This window comes from Brassica napus, chromosome A7 (assembly GCF_020379485.1).
Source record: "Brassica napus cultivar Da-Ae chromosome A7, Da-Ae, whole genome shotgun sequence".
Taxonomy (NCBI): domain Eukaryota; kingdom Viridiplantae; phylum Streptophyta; class Magnoliopsida; order Brassicales; family Brassicaceae; genus Brassica; species Brassica napus.
In genome coordinates this window covers 975938-986747 of record NC_063440.1, presented here as the reverse complement: position 1 = coordinate 986747, position 10810 = coordinate 975938, and the positions used below count along the sequence as shown (strand labels likewise).

General features: G+C 36.2%; 1 long non-coding RNA gene across 1 annotated transcript; it reads right to left on the bottom strand.

Annotated features, from left to right (window-relative positions):
- Positions 1–2198: 2198 nt before the first annotated feature.
- LOC106373487 lies at positions 2199–4727 on the bottom strand. Its single transcript, XR_007315084.1, has 7 exons — positions 3881–4727; positions 3710–3756; positions 3533–3626; positions 3328–3465; positions 3126–3242; positions 2774–3018; positions 2199–2670 (listed from the first exon to the last, which is right to left on the bottom strand). It is a non-coding gene; the product is annotated as an uncharacterized LOC106373487 (long non-coding RNA).
- Between the last annotated feature and the right edge of the window lie 6083 nt (positions 4728–10810).

Below are 10810 nucleotides of genomic sequence, written 5' to 3'. Positions count from 1 at the left end.
TTAAGCTGATATTTCTTTCACATAATATATATATATATATATGTCATAAAAATTACCATCAAATCAGTTTTACTTATTTATTATTTTGTTTTTAATGAAAATACACTTTTTAAATAATTTAATTTAAAATAAAATTCTATATTAATTTGTTTTATTTTAACAATTTGATTGATTTAATTAATTTACTTTGGTCGATAACTTAAAAAGTTTTCATATGAATCGGGGAAAGCAAGCTTATGTTGTTATATTATATTTATTTGTGTATATGGAATCTATATATAATGCTAGTGTAATAAAGAAAGAGCACTATTTTTTGTAACTTCAAAAAGATACATTATTAAAATTTGAAATTAATAAAAATTGAATAAAATGGTAATTAAATAAATCTAATTGTTTTTTTTATCTTGTTTAGTTGGATTCTCATGAAAAAAAATCGATAGGTTAAACAAACGTTTCAAAATTTGTTGTGTTATTGTTTTGTCTATAAATTACAAAATTTATTGAATTGATATATTTAATTATTGCACCGTTAAATAATATTTTATTAAGATATTAGAGAACTATGTTTTGAGTTGTTTTGTCAAAATTGTACAAAAATTTATACTTTTTCATATTTGTCACGAAAATTTATATGTTAAACTTACTTTAACAAAATTCTCAATTTTGTCACGAAAACAAATCTATTCTTTTTCACGCTTGTCAATGTTCTCACACTTTAAAAGAATATATTAGCTTAGTCACTTACTTATTTTTTTTTACAAAACAAAATATCGAAGTCTTGAAAATTGAATCCATATTATTGTAAATATACATAAGAGTTTGTGATTACATATTTAGTGATTCTTGTATATGTGTCCATGAAAGTTTCAATGGCTTAGTGGTATATGTCTTATATTTATGTCATACTAACCCGGGTTCGATCCTTTCCTTTGTATTGTTTTTTCATTTTTTACGAAAAAATAATAAGATGACAGTGGCAATTTCGGGCTTTTTGATTGGATGATTTTTTGTGCCTACGTGGACACTCTAAGAGGAGCTTATATCCTCCTTTTAGTATAGTATAGATTTTAGAGTCATATTGTCAACACAATCATTTATTAAAAATATATTATATGTTCAAATAAATGAACAAAAAAGTAAAAATGCTTCTACCATCAAATAAAATAATCAAATCTGTAACTAAAATCAAAGCTTGAAATTTTGAAAATAAAAATATGAAACAAAACAGAAACATGAAAGAAAAGTTTTTCCACTCTTCCATATTAGTGTTCATTAAAGTCATGTTTTTTTTACAGATAAGAAAAAAGTTATTAAAATTTTCCATTAATCATTGTCCATCAAATTTATAATCTTCATATTAATTTAGTGAAGACTAAAATAAAGCAAAAAGATCAAAAGAAGACTTAGAAAATAAGATGTCTGAATTGCGATGTATTGTTATTTAGTTATAGTTCAAGTGTTTTACAAATTAAGGTTCTTTATTACTATAAAATTATGGTAATAGTTATTAACACAAATTTAACTTATATAACAAATATATTTTCATGTACTGTTATAAAATAGATACATATTTACATGTTTCTACTTTTAATCGGTTTTGTTCGGTTTATTCGGTTTAATCGGTTATATACCAAACCATATTCAAATCTTACGGTTTTTATAAAATTATATCCATTCGGTTTATATGGCATATACCAAAACCAAACCATATTGTCTATTTCGGTTCGGTTCGGTTCGGTACGGTTCGGTTTTACCATATTGAACAGCTCACCATATATGTCACGAGATGTCTCCATCAATACCAAATAGTCATATGTTGTAAGAATTTGTATTTTGTTATCTCTCTTTGAGCGCACGTTGAATTCTTTTTTAAAAGATTTTATATTACATGTCGAATCACATATGTGATCGATATAGTATAACATAATGTACATGAGTAATTAGTAAATGGATTGCTAACATTCCTAATCTATCACTGACTTTCTTAATGATATGAAATACCATTAGTATTTAGTAGCATACAAATAAACACGATGGAATTTAACAAAATCTTTCAAAAAAAATTCAAGACCAGTGATCCTTTTGCTTGGAACTTTCTTCTTCCTTAGGGTTATCCACAGGTAAAAACCCTTTGATTAAAGATTTTTAGTTTAAACTAAATTTACTGCAATTGTGTATATATTTTTGAATCATCGTGATAAAAAAAAAACTTTTGAACCCGTAACTAGTTCCAAGGTCCAATGATAATTAATTAACTCTATATACATAGATGATTTTATTTGGTAACAATCGCACAAAGAACAACAACTCCAAGCTTGTAAGACTTTGACATTACAGAATGTTAATAAAGCAGATTAACCGAGACCTGAGGATTCATCTTGGAGAGGAGCGTCGTCTTTGATGCACGGTGGTCTAACAATGATAAGTCCATACTCTATAGCTTCTTCTGAGTTGAACCTTTTCAATCTGCTCAAATCTTTGAAAATCTGTATCATCATCATTGTTTAATTAATTTCATCATAATCAGCATATGCACTCAGAAGTGTCAATTATTATTATGACAACAAAACTAATCCTTTTCCGCAGGCTGTCCTGTATTTTGGCTAGTTAGTTGAAGAGGTAATCTCTTATCCTTGAAAGCTCCTTTGCTTCATTTTGAACATCATCAGCCTGAAGGAATTTTGCAAGTGTAAATATAGCTTTACCATGTTACTATAAGAGAGGAAAACTATTTTTTTATAGTCCATAAATCAGAGAGATAAGCAGCTTATACCTGCACCAGCTGACCACGAGCTGCACCAGCAGCCGGGCCGGCCCTGACCTAAAGCTGGGAAGCAGGTGCTCTAGGCGCCAAATTAGGTTAACAATTTAAGGACATCAAAATTGCCAAAAGTTGTATATAGTCTATTGGTTCTGCTGTGCAATAATTGGTAACAGGTGCATGGTTCGAATGCAAAGGGCCGGGCCTCCAGGTGACTGGAGAGCGATCCTTAACAATGGCATCGCAAACCATTGATGCTTTCACAAAAAAAAAATAATTTAACTTCAAGTTCCTCAGAGTCTAGCTAGCATATAAGATCAATTTGGTTTCCACATGATTCAAAAGAAAGTGAAATAAAGAGTACCTTTTCAGCGGCAGCAAGAAGAAAACCTGCAAGGTTTTAGGCAAGCCCAACACAATGTGTCCCAACCGGACTTTTCAAGCTCTTCATTGTATCATAGCTAGCTAAACTTGGAGTTAGCTACAGAAAAAAATATAATTTTTTTTTCAAGTTTAGACAAGTGTTGTAAGCAAGTAACAAAAAAAACTGTGAAAGAGAAACTCACATCACCGCCAGGTCCATTAAGGTACATATAAATCCTCCTGGAGTCATCAAGAGTATCAAGATACAACATAGTTGCTAGTATATTGTTGCTAAACTCTTCATCAATGTTTTGTCCATTGAAGATCACACGCTCTCGATACTGCAACAATATAATCAAAGATTGCATTTGTTCTTTCTCTCAAAAATAATGTAAAAGTTGGATATACCTAGGGAAGGCTATTGCCAAGTGCCTTCCTCTCGGTTTCTGTAGGTGTACCTGTAGGCATCATCTTGACCCGTGACCAACTCGCTTTCCCTGTTCTGCAATAACACAAATCACAAAGCTAATGAACCGAGCACATTCAAAGGCAAACCTATTCCAAAAGAAGAACATTGAGAAATACCTGGATTTAACTCATATTCAAATTCTGATGCCCATTTGTCAAAAAGCCTGAACACAATTCCGACAAACAGTTGTAGTAACATTAAATAAATCACTTCAATCGTAAGGGAGTAACCATATTCGATTTGAAGGCAGAAACTTTCAAAAAGATTAAGAAGAAAAAGGAACATACTTGTGGATTGAGGCTTCAAGCCAGAGTAAAGCTTGATGCTACGGCTATAAAAATACATATAAACAATCATAATCATGTTATTTGGAGAGAGAGAGAAAGAGTTTCGACTTGTATATGAGCTATAAAAAAACTCCCATGAATTCACCATGCTTCTTGATGTTTTTGGAGTTCAAAAACGGAGCAGGCGAGCAACAATGAACTGTGAAGATCTACCCAGTCGGAGAACATCGAAGGCGGATTGCGCAACGACATCGGAGGAAGACATTTTCGAAGGATCAATTAATTGAGAGTGATTGTGAAGATTCAACCCACTCGCAATCCTCTCCAATCATATATAAAAGGAAAGAAACGAAGAGGTCGAAAATGTTATTGGGTTGAATGAGAATCACATCAATTAAGGGAATTTAGTAGGATATGTTGAACCTCGTTGAGCGTTAAGGAAGGTAAAGAGTTTGAAAGAAAAACTTCAGACTAAGTTTAAAGAGACGGTGAGGTTGAAGAAGAGTCGAAGAAGGAAAAAAAAAAGAACTTCGGCTAAGGTGTCCGCCATCACGAGTTCGAGCCCCGGCCACAGCGGATTTAACATTGTTTCCGTTTGGCTTCCAGGACCTTTCTCACCAGTTCCGGTTGGACGCGGAGGGATAGTCGGATTAAGTGAGAAGTCGGATACCTGAATTATCAAAAAAAAAAACGGAAAAAAAGACGTAACCTACTGAAAAACAAAAACAGAGTTTGGTTAGATAACCAAACATTCTTTACGAGGCTGATATAATAATTAACCGAACAAAATTGCATGGGCTAAATATTAAACCAAACACAGAGAAAGATAAATAAAACCAAACTAATATAACCATCTATCTACACTATTATTTGCGAAGTAATTTTTTTGTAATGGAGCCTTCACGCTAAAAGTTAGAGAGGTTAATATATATATTATCCTTAATGATTATATAAATAATTATTTTAAAATTTATAATAATTAACTATGTATAATTGATTACACTTTACACGTTATTTTGAAAAGTATTTTGTGGGCAACTTGGTAATTACATGTTAGACTAAATAAAACAAAGACTTCTAATAATTCAAAACAGTCAGATAAACCTGTAAAATTAAATTTATAAAACAGTAAGATAAATATGTGTATATATATTTATCACGTAAACTAAGAAAATATTGTCCTTATCTCAATTTGCTTTTGTTTTAAGTTACCAAGTTATCCTAAGATTTTGGTTTTTATTTTATTTATTTTTCTTTGTATTTATTTTTATTTTGTGTTTTCAGTTTGTTTTTGATAGTTTCTTGCATGTTGCTGGTTTGAAGAGGTAAAAATAATTGAAAGAGAAGAAAGTTTATCTTTTTAATTTACTTCATTGTGTGAGATGATTGATAGGTGATTTTTCATAGTTTTTAGATTCCACTGATGTTCAAAAAGATGAAAATTTGACCAAAAAAAAACAAAAAAAAAACAAATTGTGACGAAAAACATAAAAAATAATTTAGCATGATAGTTTTAAAATTTACTTTTTGTAAAATGATTATGCTCGCATGTGCGGACCAAAACACCTAGTACGACATTAACTAAATAGTAAATACCAACAAAAACCAAACAAATTAAATGTAGGCCCCACAAACTGATGATGTGGATGTTCTTAGAAGAGAGAAAAATTCTCCCATTATAGATATATGATTACTTATGGTCCCACTAAATTTTTAATATGAGATACTTATCCCTAATACCTCTTATCGAGATAATGACTCTTATCGATCAAAAATTTTGAATTTTTAGGACATTTATATTCGGTCGAGCAAGTTTAATATGACTTTTATACCCAGTTGGAAGAGTTAAGTAGAGAAATTATATTAATTAGGAGTTTAAGGTATTTAAGTTTTATGCTCTGATACCACGTTAGATTCATGTTTATTATGGGATTTCAACTTAAAAAATTACGTGAAACAATTGGTGATTGGATTGACTATTTATATCTATACTATTATTTGCGAAGTAATTTTTAGCAACGAAGCTCTCACGTTGAAAGTTAGAGTGGTTAATATATATATTACCCTGAATGAATTTTATGTATATATATTAATTATATAATCAAAAAAGAATTTTGATTAATAATATTAACTTTTTAAAACAATAAGATAATTCTTATATATTGTGTTGTAATCTAAAAACATATTTTTCAGTTATAAATTTTAAAAATAAAATATAAAACAATTAATAATTTTTAATAATTTTTGTCATATATATATATATATATATGTTTTATTTAACTTTTTGAAAACATAAATAATAAGTTATTATGCTGATTTTTGAATTAAAAAAAATAAACTAATAAATATTTGTAAAACAATTAAGCAATACCTAGTATTACTCAATGTTCCATTGAATTTTGTGATATTTATCCCTAATTCTTGGCAAGCCGATTTTGGTTGTGTCTTTATTGTTTTCATCTTGTACGCTTTCTTCGCTGATTTAGAAAGAGTTCTTCTCTACTTACTAGAGATGAAAACCGGTAAGAAGCTTCAAAGGACCTGATTACAGAGCCTTGTCGGAACACTTATCCATAAGGAAAGCTTCAGTTTTCAGTTATAGTCTTTTGTCTTAAAACTGAGCTGCATGCTCTTATTTGCCATTCCCTAATGCCATTCTTTATACATGCACCACCAACCTATATTCTCGGTCCATTAGGGGATGACATAAGTTTCTTTTAGAAGCAGCACTGGACAATGTTTTCAGTTATAGTCTTTGTCTTATGACTTTCTCAAACTGTACCATTCAAATAACTGAAAACAGAAAAGTCTTTGGTCTTTAAGACTTGTAAGCCGTGGGTAATAAATCTTTGTCTTTGTCTAAGACATGTGTAAGCCGTGAGTAATAAATCTTTGTAAACCGTGGGTAAGGAATCTGTTTTCATTTATAGTCTTTTGTCTTAAGACTGAGCCGCATGCTCTTATTTGCCATCCCCTAACGCCCTTCTTTATACATGCACCACTAACCCATATTCTCGGTCTATTAGGGGATGGCATAAGTTTCGTTTAGAGGCAGCAAGGGACAATGTTTTCAGTTATAGTCCTTGTCTTAGGACTTTCTCAAACTGTACCATTCAAATAACTGAAAACAGAAAAGTCTTTGGTCGTTAAGACTTGTAAGCCGTGGGTAATAAATCTTTGTCTTTGTCAAGACATGTGTAAGCCATGGGTAAAAATCTTTGTAAGCCGTGGGTAAGAAATATGTTTTCAGTTATAGTCTTTTGTCTTAAGACTTAGCCGCATGCTCTCATTTGCCATCCCCTAACGCCCTTCTTTATACATGCACCACCAACCCATATTCTCGGTCCATTAGGGGATGACATAAGTTTCTTTTAGAGGCACCAAGGGACAATGTTTTCAGTTATAGTCCTTGTAACACCCCCGAACCGTCCTAGACATATGGTCGATCAACCGGCCAACAATCAAACAAGAACATGACCGATCGACCGTCCAACACCCAGGGTTAGAGATGAATGAGCCAACCGGCCAGCCAACAATCAAACAAGAACATGACTGACCGTCCAACCCAACAACATGGTCCGGAAGCGCTATGTGACGGGTTAGGGATGATCCGGTCAGAGTCACAAGATTTACTCCACGACCTAGAGCAGTTCATCCACTCACTCGTCCCGCTGCGTCAAGGCACAAGGCTTTGCAACCCGTACCTAGAGTTAGCGTTTTCCGTTAGATCGAGGCCTAAGGCTTTTCAACCCGTACTACGACCTAACGTTGTGTTAGACCGGACTAGTCAAATATCAGAGTACTCATGAAGCGCATATAAAACAATTACTTTATTGATTCGAGAAATATCCATACATTGATATAATTTGAGACCGGTCCCGGCCTAATGCCAAATCGAGTCAACTAAACACAAATCCACAATACCGTTTACAAAAGGCATGAAAATCTACACCGGCGGTCCTAACGTCCAGCACCAAGCTATCCGATCATCCTTACCTAAAGCGACCTGCAAAAAGGACAACGGAGTTGGATGAGTAACCTAATGTTACTCAGTGAGCTGGCGGCCTCTACCCGCAACCTAGACTCTACCCAGACAACCCAAAATAACAATCAATCTAGCCCTAGCATGCAATAAAAGCTAAGGCTAAGCAAACCGTTACTAAGTTAGACTTGGCCTCCTGCCATGATCTAGCTTCAAGTAACGGGAACCTGCATTAAAACAAGTCAACAAACAATCCCTAGTTAACCATATATACGCCTGAGTTCAATACTCATGTAGTGTTAGACACTTAGACTATGCAAGTATCATTAATCGATCGACCAACAATCAAACAAGAACATGATCGGCCAACCAATGATACCACATAGCTTTAATATCCACCACCCTTCACAAGCAATCACTCAAACACATACAGGCCAACGTCAGGCCTACACTAATGAAATACACATCAAGCCTAATAAGGTACCTAAACCAGACTTAGGACTTAACGTCAGAACCTGCAAGCAAATCAATCAACCACAAACACAATCACAATAATAAGACTATGAGTAACTACGACTCGATCTAACTTGTAACACCGTATATCGGTGCTACACTAACTCGAGGGTTCTATAACCCTCTACGACACACTAACACAACACTCTAACCTGGGCCCCGGTGACTTCGTGTTCCTCCTCTCTATCGGCAATATCCTATCTCTCTACCACAAAGGCCAGAAGAAGGAACTTTCAACCGACCGCGGCCCACAGTCCTTCGGGTCACCGCGCGACAGCCCACAGTCCTTCGGGTCACTGCCACATTACACCGTCGTGTAATACTCAGCCATAGTACATGACACCGTTCGTCTGAGTCTTTCCGATCCAGCGAATAAGGGGTTTCCTTGAACCCACTGGGTACGAGGCCGAAGAAACACTAATCACCCCTACACAAGCCTAGTATGGGCGGGTTACGCACATACTGTCGGCACCACTCACACAACACAAACTCAGTCTAGAACCTAACGTAACGATAAAGTTCCAGATCCTAACTAGACACTCAACTCAATAAGACTAACCAATAGTACCAGTAGTCAAGCCTATATGCCCTAACTACTAAACAACTAAACAACAATATCAATACTAAACAACTCAATCAAACCGTTACCCAGATAGTCCAGCCTCCCGCTGAGAAACTATCTTTAAAGATAACGGGAACCTGCAGTCAACCATATCAACACGCAAGAATAGAAAACATGATGCATCCTATTCTTAGTCCTAATCAGGTTATCAACTCAGTCTTAATTCCTTTCATCTCAGCTTAGCCCTTGCTAAACTGAGTCCAGTTCCATAAATAAAATAACCCTAAGGATTCTACCATTCAATAACGTGATCATTCTACTCTATATGCGACTCGATCTACCCTAAATTCCAAGTGGAATTTAAACAAACCAACTCACAGTGTTCTAGGCGAGAAGCAGCTGGTTGATCGGAGAAGACTTGGCCAAAACCCAATGGACGCCTTGACTGGACTGGAATGGACTGATCTTGTCTTGGACACAACCTTGGCTTCACCATGAAGAAGTTGACAGGCCTCGACAGGCTGATCTGGACTCGGACAGAACCTCCTCTAGCTTCTGGACAGTTCTTCGGACTTCCCGGCGGAGTATCGAGCAGAACTTCGACTGATCTGAACCCATAGTTCTGAACTAACTCTGGACAGCACCTCCGCTTGACCATCATAGAATATGACTGGCCTGGACGGATTGAATTGGACAAGGCTTCCGCCTCACAATCGTATAGATTCATCGATTGGACGGAACTGGCCTTCTCGGTGAGAATCAACTATACTCTAAGTAGACCACTTTGCTTCTCTCTCTCTTTCTCTCTGGCCACGTTGACTTGATTCCCATCTGAACTGATCTTGACTTGATTGACCTTCAGTTGGACAGAACCTTCCTTTGGCGCTGACTCAAAATCAGTAGAGAACTGATCTCGAAAACTCTCTAAAACTCTCGAAATAGCTCGGAATCACTTGCTTTCTTTTTCTACTTTTCTCTCATGTTTTGAAATGGCTTTGGACAGGTCTGGATGTGCTGAAATGAGCAGGGGTCGTGGGCTATTTATAGGAGACACCAGCCAATCAGCTTCAGGTTGGTGGCAGCCCGTGTGTCGCTCCGCATGGCTCCGGACGCATGCACGGCAGCACCTCGTGCTCCACATGGCTGGCTGCATGTCCAGGACACATGCAGGACGCCACCACTCCTCCCAGATGTCATGCTGCATGACTGGAGCTCATGCAAGGCGCCACACATCCTCACACATGTCAATCAACATGCTTCGGTTGCATGCGTCGCGACATCTCGTGCTTGGCCGATCCACCTCGTGCTCCACATGGCTGGCTGCATGTCCAGGACACATGGAGGACGCCACCACTCCTCCCAGATGTCAGGCTGCATGGCTAGAACTCATGCAAGGCGCCACAGCATCACACACATGGCTGGCCGCATGCTTCGGTTTCATACGTCGCGACATCTCGTGCTTGGTCGATCCACCTCGTGCTTCTACATGTCAAGCTGCATGTGCAGCTTCCATGCACGGCGACACCTCGAGCTTCTGTAGACACTCAGCTTGCTGGATAGTTGACACCACGTTCTGAACCCATGCAACAAGTCACCTTGAGCTTCTCGGTCCATTCGCCTGATTTCGACCATTCCGGTGAATTTTCATCCCGCGATCAATCCCAAATATTTTTCTACAGCCTCTCTTATGCTCAGAACAATTTTAATAAACTCCACTTGATCTCTGAAGTTCAGGGAAAATATGTCCCGAGCCTCCGGCTTCCTCGAAAAATTTCATAATACCGAAATTAGGGTTTTCGTCCAATTTCGGGTTTTCTCGTCGTGCTTCAATCCCGTCGTGCTTGCTTTCCGTCGTGCTTACTTCCCGTCGTGC